Source organism: Lissotriton helveticus, chromosome 8 (assembly GCF_964261635.1).
Source record: "Lissotriton helveticus chromosome 8, aLisHel1.1, whole genome shotgun sequence".
In the NCBI taxonomy this organism is placed as follows: Eukaryota; Metazoa; Chordata; class Amphibia; order Caudata; family Salamandridae; genus Lissotriton; species Lissotriton helveticus.
Window position 1 is genome coordinate 994321284 of NC_136069.1, and position 13049 is coordinate 994334332.

Here is a 13049-nt window from a genome sequence, read left to right on the forward strand (position 1 = left end):
TCTACATGTATTGCGTGTGCTAGGAATATTCTATGAATATTAATACAGTATTTCTCTTACATGGAGACAGAAAGACTAGACCATGGCTGGAACTGTTGATGCGGTTCAGTAGCTTAGGAATGCAAAGACGAGAGGCTGGACAGATAACTAGAAGCATAACATACTCTTGGCAGACAGGCAGGCAGAGCCAGGCCGGGCCGGGCACCGCGCGGCAGAAAGTAAGTGAAGGGTCAGGGATGCAGGTGGGGGCTGCATCGCTCCTCGGAGCGGGTTCAGGAGACTGGAGCTTGAATCTGGTGTCCGGGCCCTTTTGAGGCCTAGAAACGGGGACAATTCAATGAATTAACGTGTACACTGTAAATCGTGGTAACATGGGCCTAATACTTGTTGCTTTCACGAGAACTGGAAACTGGCATACTAGAGTTGGACACAACTATAATTGCGTCTTTAATCGATCATAGGGGGATACATATGCATATTTAATCATGCACATATAACATAGGATGGGGAACACGTAGGCACATATAACATGGCAAAATTTACTTTTCCACATTCCCTCCTTGTGCCCTACGTTTCCATCAGGAAACATCAATATTCATGATACCATCTATCTGTTCATATAGCATCATTTGCTCGTCTCGAATTGTCTTGGAACGGGACTTAGGACTAGGAATACAGGATGTAGCGCACAAGCCGCAAATCGCAGGGCCACATTGTAAACAGAGGCAGCAACTGAATATGATCATTACTGCTATACCTAGGAATGACAATACTTTCCATCCCCAGGCAGATATGATACTCCAGAGCCAACCGGACCATGTCCAGGTGCCTGGATCTTGGTGTAACTGATGGGCAATTTTATGAAGTCTGGTTATAGCTGAATAAACAGACGGCGCGTTATTAGGAATGAAAATGCAGCAACTAGATCCGATGACTCTACAAGCTCCTCCTCTATCGGCCAGTATGACGTCAAGAACGAGACGATTTTGGAGCACGACAAATCTAATGGCAGATTGCTCTTCGGTTAAGTTACCTAGAGCGGAAGTAGTCTCATTCACTACTGCTTCAAGGGTTCTGGTTAACCTACGTATTAACTTACTATTCTGGACAGGGCCTATAAAGAAAAAGAAACCTTTATTGAAGTCTTGATATTGTTCTAGAGTAGTTTCAGTTTGATCGACAATTGGGGACTCAGTCTCCCTTCTATGTCTAACGTGTACTAGATGTGTGTTTCTGTGATAATCGGATGGGGCTAGAAAAACTGGTGGCAGTAGGAAGGCAATGTAACATGTTCCATCCCAATCGAGGGGCAGACGAACATATGCGGTCTGACCACAAACAAAATAAGAATGACGTGAGGCTTTGAAAATAGATTTCCCACTGTCACTATACTCGACCACAGTAGTACAATCACTATGTCCTACATGTGCGGAACCATTCTTTCTGACACATAATTCGCCTTTGACTGGTAGTACTGAAATAGCAGGCAAATCTGGAGTAGTATCGGACTGAACATTCAGAACCATGAAATTCGAGGAATAATTACCTAAATCATATACTTCATTTTCTAGATCTAACCCTGTTCTATGGGAAAGACCTTGCTTGTCTGGGAAACATGTTCGATTCAGAAGGGACATATCAGTGGAGGATGACGTTAACGTGGACCATGCTCCACACGAACCATTATGTGAAAACGGATAAGGAAAGAGTGGCAGAACTCCCTTCGGTGTCTGGAAAGGGGGGAGTCGACCACACACCCAACAATTAGTGGCATTGCTGGTCTGGTGTGAATAGTGTAACATTCTGATAAATGTGTTATTACGCATAGCAAGACGATAGGATAACTCGTGAGGAGGCAGGTCACTAAATGTGTGCTCTACTGTAGCATTAGAATACATATGTACATGTGAAATAGGAAAACATAAATGTAAAGCATAACTTATACATGTAACCATAAGACTCAAAAACAATAAAAAGAATAGAACGATAATACATCTTTTAGAGTTTTGACTAACTCTCTCACTATGTGGGTCTATCTCATACATGTCAGGAACCTGTCTAACCGCTTCACCCGAGAGGGACTTAAACAATTAAACTGGCTGACTTATTTTACTCGACCGGAGTTTTACTTTATACTCCTGCTGCGGAGTTTTCTCTAACAGGGGAAGTTTGAATTCAGAGTCTGTCTTTGGGCAGTCCTTAAGAATAGGGCAGTCCTTGATAAATGTCTTTGGCCGTAATCCATGGAATTTCTTGATATGGCTGGTATGCACCCAGCCTTTGCGTCCCTCGAGCTTGACTGCGGTCCTTGTTGTTAATAACACCAGCTGGGGCTCCTTCCAACGGGGCTCCAACGGACTTGAACGATCAAAATTGCGCACCAGGACGAATTCTCCCGGAACGACTTCATGCGGTTTCACCTCAGTGTTGTCTGGAAAAGCAGCGGCAACCTGTGAACGACAAGAGTGTAGGGCAGACATCAAGGAAGCTAGGTAATCTGTCAACATATTACTGGAAACGTCTGTAATCTTTCGGGGCATAGGTGTACCCCACATATTAGGAGGACGGCCGAATACGACCTCGTACGGGGACAGACCTGATCTAGAGTGTGCAACCATTCTCATATAAAAAAGGGCAACTGGCAGTGCTACCAACCAATCTACACCTTTTTCTGTACATACTTTGGCAATGCGGATTTTCAAAGTCTGATTATGTCTCTCAACTAGACCAGCTGCTTCGGGGTGCCGTACACACTGGTACCCTAACAGAAGGGATACTTGTTTCATGAGTTCAGATGAGAATGGCTGGCCGTTGTCTGAATACACGACCCGTGGTAAACCATAGCGGGGGAAAAACTCACGAACCAACTGCCTGGCAGTGGTCGCGGCTGTGTAATCTGGAACCGGATACGCTTCTGTCCATCTGGACAAAGCACATACAACTACGAGGACATACTTGAAACCTCGACATCTCTCCATCTGAATATAATCCATTTGGAGGACTTCAAAAGGGTGGTCAGGAGGTTGGAATCCACCTTGTTCCACCGGGACACTTTTACCTGGATTGAACTGACAACATATCATACAGGTACGCACTTTCTGTTTGGCTGCTGCTCGTAAATGCTTGTTGAACCAAATGTTCTGGATACTGTCTAACATAGCTTTTTCTCCTAGGTGTACTGGACTATGTGCGGTATTAATAATGACTTGAACCATTGAGTCGGGGAGAAACCATGTGGCTTTTCCCTTCGTCAACCATCCTTGATCTGTCTGGACCCCTCCTTGTTCGGACCATTTCTTGATTTCATCTGGAGTGGCATGTGACTGTATATCTATTACATCTTGTGTAGGGTCCTTAACTGTCATACAAGTAGTCTGATCTGGAATGAGTGTCGGTGTCGTGTTAACTGGAATGTCTGGAGTCTGAGCTGTAAGCTTGGCTGTTCGATCTGCCAGGTCGTTACCCTGGGAAATGATGTCAGTAACTTTCGTATGTGCCTTGCACTTCATAATGGCGATAGCTGTCGGTAAATGTATTGCATCTAACAGAGCTTGAATGAGGAGACCATGCTGAATCTTAGTTCCATGAGAAGTCATGAAACCTCTCTCTTGCCAGAGCATTCCAAAGTCGTGTACGACTCCGAATGCATAACGTGAATCTGTGTATATGTTAACTTTCAGGTTCTTGGCACGTATGCAGGCTTGGGTCAGAGCGACAAGCTCTGCTGCTTGGGCGGACAGGGTGTCAATACGATGTGTTTCTATAACTTCGGTTTCAGTAGTCACTGCATACGCGGCTACTAGTTCTCCTGTACATGTTCTCATACATGAACCATCCACATAAAGTGTCAGGTCGGGATCAGGTAATGCAATGTCTGTCAAGTCTTGTCTTGGCTTTGTCATGGTGTTAACAATTTCCACACAGTCATGTGTGGCAGTATTTGAAGTAACTGACGGTAACAGTGTAGCTGGATTTAAAACGTTGCAGCGTCTGATTTCTATGTGTGGCTGAAACAGTGTCAGTTCATAACCTGTTAAACGTGCAATTGTCAAGTGCTGGGTCTGAGTTCGGTTTAAAAGAACTTCCACGGAGTGTGGAACTTGTACTGTCAGGGAATGTCCTAACACTATGGAATCACTTTGTCTGATAGCTAGAGCTGTGGCTGCAACTGACTTGAGGCACGCAGGCAGAGCCTGGGCCACTGGATCTAATGTGCTAGAAAAATAAGCACAGGGCTTGTATTGTCCTGCTTGATCTTGTGTGAGAACAGATAATGCAGTACCATCACGTTCTGTGACAAAAAGTGTAAAAGACTTACTGTAGTTCGGTGTTGCTAGAACAGGTGCTTGGCATAAAGCTTTCTTTAACTCATTAAAAACAAGTGTATGTTCCTGGGTCCAAGGGAGGACAGTCGATACGGCTGCCTCCTGTGTCGTTAACTGTATCAGTGGTTTGGCTAGATATGCATACTGAGGAATCCATTGTCTACAGTAAGAAGTGAGGCCGATAAAAGCTCGTACCTCTTTCTGAGTCTTGGGCTGTGGAAGATGTACTATTAACTGGATACGGTCAGGTGTCAACTACCTACCCCTCTTGGACAGTAAGTGTCCCAAGTAGACCACTTGCTGGACACAGAATTGTAATTTGGAAGGGGACACCTTGTGCCCCATCTCGGCCAGGAAATACAGGACTGTAAGTGACGCACGTTCGCAGTCACGTTCAGAACGGGCTGTAATTAACAGATCATCGACATACTGGAGTAGGGCAGTGTCAGTTGGCATGTGAATATTGTCTAGTTGTCTTTTAAGTGCTTGACTGTAAATGCTAGGACTTTCTGTGAAACCTTGAGGTGCTCGTGTGAATTTATAGCTTCTTCCATTTAAACAGAATCCGAAAAGGAACTGGCTGTCTGAATGAATAGGGACACTAAAGAATGCGTTCTTGAGATCGATAACTGAAAAGAATGTGGCTTCAGAATCAATAGCTGTCAAGAGTGATGAAATATCAGGGACTACTGGGTACTGCGGTATGATACACTTATTAAGTTCTCGAAGGTCAATCACTAATCGATATACTGGAGGTGCATTTGGATCGGTACGTTTCAGGACTGGAATGATAGGAGAATTACATACATTGGAGTCAGTTTCTACAACCACTCCTTGAGCAATAAGTTGTTAATATTTTGGATAAGGCTGCTACAGCCTCAGGTGGCAATTTGTACTGTCTGATTCGTGGTAATACAACACCTTGCTTTAGAGTCACACGATGGGGTGTGATATGCATACAACCTACATCAGTTGGACCTTGCGCCCATAAATGCTGTGGTACATTCAATAATCTTGGATCAAAATCACGTAATACATAATGACCTTTAAAATCTCGCAGGAACAGTCTTACTCCCTCTGGGGAGCAACAAATTATGGCACCTAATTCTTTCAGTGTCTTAATGCCTAATAAATTTTCTGGACAAGACTTCGTGAGTAACAAATCTGTAGTTCGGGACAATGGACCAACTTCTAGAGTAACTGGTTTCGATATTTCATTAACAATAGGCTTTCCTGAAAATCCAAGGGAAACATTTCTTGAGCCTGAGAGCGGAGCCCCTGGAACCTCGTCATGACTGATGGTAGTCCTACTTGCCCCTGTATCAATCAGAAACTTTCTGTCTTTCCCTAATACTTGACTATGTACATAGGGACCCTCTTGATCTACAGGAATCTCGATGAGAGGCAAGCCAACCTCCCTCACTAGGCTGTTTCATGAATATGGTTGATAATCTGGATACTCTGACTGTGCATACTGGTACATCTGCTGTGTAACATGCTGTGTTGCAGCGATAGGCTGCGGTGCTGTAACTGTCTGTTGTGCGTTCTGCGGTGGCTGGGAATTCTGTAAAACATGTTCTTGTCTAGGCGGACGTGGTCTTTCTTTAGTCTTACCAGTAGCTATGTTATGTTTCAGAACTGCACATTCGTTTATAAAATGACCTGGCTGTTTACAGTAATTGCATGTCCCTTTAACGGGAGCTGTAGGATGACTGGCTTGATTCGGACCCCTCTTTTGACTGTCTTGTGGAACAGATTGTGCAACTAATACTTTCATTTTCGTGTCTTTCATACGTCTTCTTTCATGTTCCTGCTCTTCCCTGATTCTGTTCTGGTGATACTGGAGCATCTGGAGCATCTGTGACGGAGTATTAGCTTGCCAGGTACTTTCGACTTTCAGGACTCGATTTTTAACTTGTGGACTTGAATTCTCGACTAGTTTGGTAACAAAAAGATGAGGGTACGATTCACTACTTGTTTTCAGACCACTATTAATAATAAAACATTTCTCAAATCTAGAATAAAAATCACTAGTATCTTCATCTTGTTTCTGTTTACAGGCTGAGATGGCATCCCAGTCTTCCTTTTTCGTGGCTAGTAATCTTGGCAAGACTTGTATTAATAACTCGGGCAATTCTTTAGCTTTATCCCCAAGACCGGTACCTGGTACTCGTGTATTATCTTCAGCTTCTAGAGCTGTCCAATCTATCTTTTTCTCTCCCACCTCCCATTCTTTTTCCTTGAGTTTTTCATATATGCCCACAGGCAACAGGACCTTTGACATTTTAATGATATCAGGATACGTGTATTCTCCCATACGGAGCATGTCCTTTAATTCACGGTGGAACCCTGCTGGATCTTTATCATGACAGGGAATTAACTTTTTCATTTCTAAAAGTTCTATTTTTGTGATGGGGGTGTAAACAAATACTCGTTCTAGAGCACCCACCGCTGTCCTAACTGGATGTACTTCTCGTAACGGATTCTGTCTATCTATGTAGAATGACTTCCTTACTGGGGGTGGAACGGGAACAAAATGCGGATTCAGAAAAGTTCGGTATTTGTGGCGTTGTTCTAGAATGACATTAATTAAATCGGTACCTAGACCTTTCCATCTGTACTGGAGTAACTCGTTTAGTACATCATGTAGTGGACCTGGATCAGAATGCTGTTCCTCATACAGGGTAATGAGGTGCTGGATCATATACATACCCACCAGTCGCTGCTCGGCTGGGGGCAGTTTCAGGAACATTTGTGCCACTATTTCGTCTGGAAAAGTGGTAGAATCAGTAGTCCACCGGACTGCTGATCGGGCTAGTTCTTGTTCATGCATTGTACTGAGCTCACTATAACCTATTCGTGATTTCAGAATTTTATCGGTAGCTTGGAACACTTGCTCAAGAGAACACTGTTCTGGTACTGGAGGAGAAAAACTTTTCTTGTAATCTGGACGTGAATGTCTGTCGGAAAATCTAGTTCTACCTACATACGCTATTCTGTCGGGATTCTCGCTGTCTACCTCTTCACTTGAAGAGTCATTCTCTTTCTCGGCTATTTTCCTTGCTTTCTCTTTTTCGTGTATGTCTAGAATTTCCTTACGGATTTTCCTGTACATAGCGTCTATACAATTCTGTGTCTTGTGTTTTCCCTCGGCTATATTATCACTCCACTTTGTCAGGACTTTCATCTTATCTTTATCTTTCTCAGGATAGTCTTGTTCTCTTATTAAACAGTTAATCAAAAACTGTAAAATCAGATGTTGAGCCTCGACTTTTCTGTGTGCCATAGCTTCGTGAATACTTTCTGGATCCTCCCCTGTACGGATAAAACGATATATTCTATCTAGATGGTCCTTCATGTCTGGCAGAGTAACCAAAAAGGTGGTAACTCGTCGTAAACGTACTGAATACAGTATCATGTAATCTTCACCTGGTACTGAATCATATACGCAATCAGTAAGGTATTTCTTGAGGGCTGCGTAAGTAGAGACTTTCGGTGTACGTTGTAACGCTACTTCTCTCAGCGTCATTCGTTTCGTTTGAGGCGGGGTGGTAGGAGCGCCTCCCGCCGCCCCTCCTGGGCTAGAGTCGTCAGGTAATACCGGACGTGCGGGTGCTGGTAACGTGACTGGTAAAACGGGTGCATTTACTGTAGGCTGGGCCGGGGGTACATTAACTTGGTCCCCGGGACCAGTGGCTGGAGGAACAGGGATTACATTATTAACAGGGTGCTGAGGTTGAACAGGCGGAATATGATTTGCATATTCTGGGACTGTATCGTCCAAATAGGACGAAAGAAAAATTTCAGCTGCGGTCGGTTTATGACGTAGCTTAGTCGGGACTAATGGTGGCGGAAAATTACTGGATGCTTCCGGGGTTGCCTTCGGCAAGCCCTTGGCAAGAAGAGGATACATGCCCCTTATAAGAGCATTTCTCTGTCTGTCTGACTGTTCTGCTCTAACTCGTTCACCTTCTTCGATTAATTCCCTTTCTTGGGCTTTTTCTGCGGATTCCCTACTTAATTCTGTTTTTCTGAATTCTTTTTCGGTTCTTTTATGAGATTCTTTACGCCATAACTCGATGGCATCTTTCTGGGACTGTCTGGCTTTCTTTTTCCATAATGCTTCTTCTACTCGCATGATGCACTCGGCATCCCATGTACCTGATACGGGCCATCTATATTGCTGTTCTAGTTCCTTGGTGTAATCCGCCCATAAGTCTAGATATAATATGGCACTTAAGCCATGCTTGTGATACATAAAGTGTCCTGGACTGTCCCTAGGAGGGACAGGAACTGCTTCTTCGAGTAACCCTTTCCGGGTTCCTATCTGACGTAACTTGGAGAACAGAGGCATTCTAGACTTGAATCCAAACACAATACAATACACGCTAAACACAGTAATGAATAGCAAAACAAATCACTCATACCACGACATTGAAAACACATTAAATAACATTAATAACAGTTCGAACAGAATATTACCTGGTACATTGAAAACAGAACACATGAATTTCTCGAGAACAGACTTACTAGAATTACTGGATGCACTGCTAAAACAGTACAGAACATACCGGTCCCATAAAGAGACACGTCGGACCCGTATCCACCTAGGTGAATACTTCGGACTGGATCTGTGTACCCAAACCCAATGGACCAGAGACAAATTAATTGACCCTGTCTAGATACTACCCCAGCAACGGTACTCACCGGGCAGCAAGAACGGAAGGCCTCGGACTGGACTGGACTGCTACGACGTCGGACTACGAACTTCGGACTTCAGTTACAGGTGGGCCTCCGGATACCTCGGACCTTGTACTCTCAGCTTGGGCTCTGGTCGGGACTCGCCGCATTCCTCACCGCCTCGTCTGGATGCTGGACCTCAACCTCCGTCTCCTCCGTGGGCCTGAGGGATACTTGAAGCAGAAATATCTGCACGTGCACGGTATAGTTCCGTCACGGCTGCAGAGGGTCAGGGGGCCTGCGTGGCTTCGCCGGCGCGTGGGGAAAGGGCAAGTCCCTATTCGGGCGCCATTATGTGGTAAATAAATAATTAATTACCGGTACTATTTTTGAATACAGTGAATAAAACAGATAGCTCAATAAATAAGAGACAGGATTCGAGGTATCTGAGTCTATCAGGCTTTAATCAGGCATAAGGGAAGGGACAGGAACGGGATAGCCTGCACGGAAATAGAATGGATGGCAGCTGCCAGGGAATGGGAATGGCATGGGGGGAGGATAACGTTCAGTAACAGTACATAGTATATATACGGAAACAATTACATTACATTCAATACAGTAGGCGTAGCAGTAGGCGTAACTCGTAGCAGTCGCGAAAGATAAGAACAAAATGGGTGTAACAAGAAGGCGTGTACAGGGCGTATACATAAACATGTGGTATGAAACGTCAGAGAAATGTCATGAGTGGGCGGAAACATGGAGGGGGCTACCTGAGAGCAGCTGGGACCTTTAACCTAGTGGTGCGCGCAAACGGACAATGACGTGTTACCAGGGAGAACTGGGGGCTATGACTTCTACACTAGAAGAGGAGACTAAAGTCTACGGTGTCAGGACAACATGTACCTATGGCATATCTGGTATCTTGTGTTTGGAGTACATGTTGATAGAAACTAAAAGTTATCAGGGCAGAGGCTACTTGACTCTAAGACTGGTGCATGCATAATTCTACATGTATTGCGTGTGCTAGGAATATTCTATGAATATTAATACAGTATTTCTCTTACATGGAGACAGAAAGACTAGACCATGGCTGGAACTGTTGATGCGGTTCAGTAGCTTAGGAATGCAAAGACGAGAGGCTGGACAGATAACTAGAAGCATAACATACTCTTGGCAGACAGGCAGGCAGAGCCAGGCCGGGCCGGGCACCGCGCGGCAGAAAGTAAGTGAAGGGTCAGGGATGCAGGTGGGGGCTGCATCGCTCCTCGGAGCGGGTTCAGGAGACTGGAGCTTGAATCTGGTGTCCGGGCCCTTTTGAGGCCTAGAAACGGGGACAATTCAATGAATTAACGTGTACACTGTAAATCGTGGTAACATGGGCCTAATACTTGTTGCTTTCACGAGAACTGGAAACTGGCATACTAGAGTTGGACACAACTATAATTGCGTCTTTAATCGATCATAGGGGGATACATATGCATATTTAATCATGCACATATAACATAGGATGGGGAACACGTAGGCACATATAACATGGCAAAATTTACTTTTCCACAAGGTGCCAGATCTGACAGATCTGTTTTTTTAACCAATTCGACATGGGGCAGAAAGTTGAAACACAAACTATTCTATTTTGGTCTTTTCCTGTCCTTTTTGTGAGGAGGGCGTCTCTTGGTGTCCACCAGGCTCTTGATAGCGCACGCTTCAAAAGTTTACTTGGGTATCCACGAAGTAGTAGTCGCTGTCTTAGGGCATTAGCGTGAAACATGTATTCGTCTTTGAAAGTACAATTTCTCCAAATGCGTAAAAATTGACCCAGCGGTAGATTTTCTCGAAGACTTCTTGGGTGGTAGCTTGAAAAATGTAAAGCTTTGTTGCTATCTGTCTCCTTTTTATACAAAGTAGTGACCAAGTTACCATCCGAACAATAAACTTCTACATCGAGAAATGGTAATCTGTACTTTGAATGTTGTATGGACAATTTAATGTGTTCAGTCCGATTATTTAGCCACTGATGGAAGGACAATAGTTGTTCTTCAGTCCCTGACCACGTGAAAAAAATTTCGTCTATGTATCGGAGCCATCCTCCGATCCATTGGAAGTGTGGATTATTCTCATAGATAAACTTTTCTTCGAATTGACTCATAAACACAACTGCCAGTTCTGGGGCAAATGGACATGCCATTGCCACGCCACGGGTTTGTAAGAAAAAATTGTCTTTGAATTTAAAGAAATTCCGTTTAAGAGCTAGTCTTGCCAAATCCATGATAAATTCAGTTGGCACCTTCATAGTTCTTTCTCTTGTATTTAAGACCAGTCTTAGTACCTCCAGCCCCTCTTCTTGGGGGATCTGGGTGTATAGTGATGTAATATCCATACTTACTAGGTAGTCTTTGTTCTCTTTAAGAGATAAGTCTGTCAATTTGCTAATAGAGTCCGTAGTGTCCTGCAAAAAGGACTTGACTTTAGTCATGAAAGGTTTCAGGAAAAAATCAATGAACTTTGAAACAGGTTCAAAGAGGGAGTCACAGCCAGACACTATAGGTCTACCAGGTGGTTGTTTCTCATCCTTGTGGATTTTTGGTAATACGTAGAACAAGGCAATGCGTGGGTGTTTATTCTGCAGATATTCTAGTTCCTTTTTGCCAAGGAAACCTTGTTCAAAACCCTGATTGATGAGAGCGAATAGTTCTCTTTGTAGTTCTTGAGTGGGATCCTTATCCAGTTTCTTATAACAGCCTTGGTCTGATACTTGTTTATTAATCTCGGCCGTATATGATTCCACTCCCCAGATGACTATGGAACCACCCTTGTCGGCCTGTTTAATTATAACTTCTTTCTCATTGGCAAGGGTTTGTAGAGCGTTCCTTTGATCTCTCGATAAATTGGGTTTAATGAAACCTGCTTTTTTCTTTTCTTGTGATGAAATTGCAGAGAGGATTGTTTTTTCAAAGGCCAAAACCTCTTTTGGCACCTTGCTTGCGGGGGACAAAATTTTGATTTTTTTCTAAAGCCAGTCATTTCTGGGCTCTGTAGTGGAGCGATGTCAGCAAAAAATGTAGTCAATCTTATTTTCCTACAGAATTCAATAAATTCTGACTTGAGCCTGATGAAATCTGTCTTCTGAGTGGGCACAAATGATAGTCCTTTTTCCAAAAGGCTACTTTCTGTTGTTGATAGAACTTTATTGGAAAGATTAAAAATTGGCGACTTTAGTTCTTGTAAATGCTGTAGTTCTGCCTCCGTGTTGACATTTCCCATGGTTGGACAAATCTGGTTTTTGCACGTGATTTTGGTTGGCCGCGGCCTAAAAAAGGCAGCTGTTGTTGTTCTTGTCTTCCTTCTTGGTAATTTTGTTGTTGAAAATTGGGTTGGAAAGAGCCTCTTTTTGCAAAGCCTGGTCTGTAGTTTGTGTTATCTGTTTCACTCCCACTAGATGAAGATGTGTCTGAAAAGGTGATAAAATTGTTCCGGGATCTTCCCTGATTTTCTGGGAGGAAGCGTTGGGCTTCTGGTCTAGTATAAAAATCTTGTTGTACGTAAGGATATGCTTTCTCCAAGGAAAAATTCCTTTTGTCTCTTTCAAAGTTACTTTCTTTCTGGTTGATTGTGTAGTCTTTAAACTCGATGATATCTTTGTCTACTTTGTCCAACAAAGCTTTTGAGTCCATAATATGTTGATTGTTTTTTATTTCTGTCTCCAAAGCTTCTATTTCTTCTAATTGGACTTTAGAGAGACGCAGTGCTGTTTCCACTGTTAATACCATCAGGTCTCTGCTACATTTGGTTTCTATTTGGCTGTAGCCTTTTTTGTAAATAGCATCCTCGGTAAATACTACTGGGATATTTCTGATAATTAATCCTCCAGGAATGGTGCCCGATCGCAGATGTTGAAGAAGGAAGTGGCCGTGAAGGTCAGTTAGGATTTGTTTCTTTTTCAACCGAATGAGTTTCTCTGACTCGTTGTTCACTTTAGCTGAATTGCTGAGTGTCGCTGATCCGAATAAAGGAGGGTTGCTCAAAAGATCTTTTATGTGTTCATAG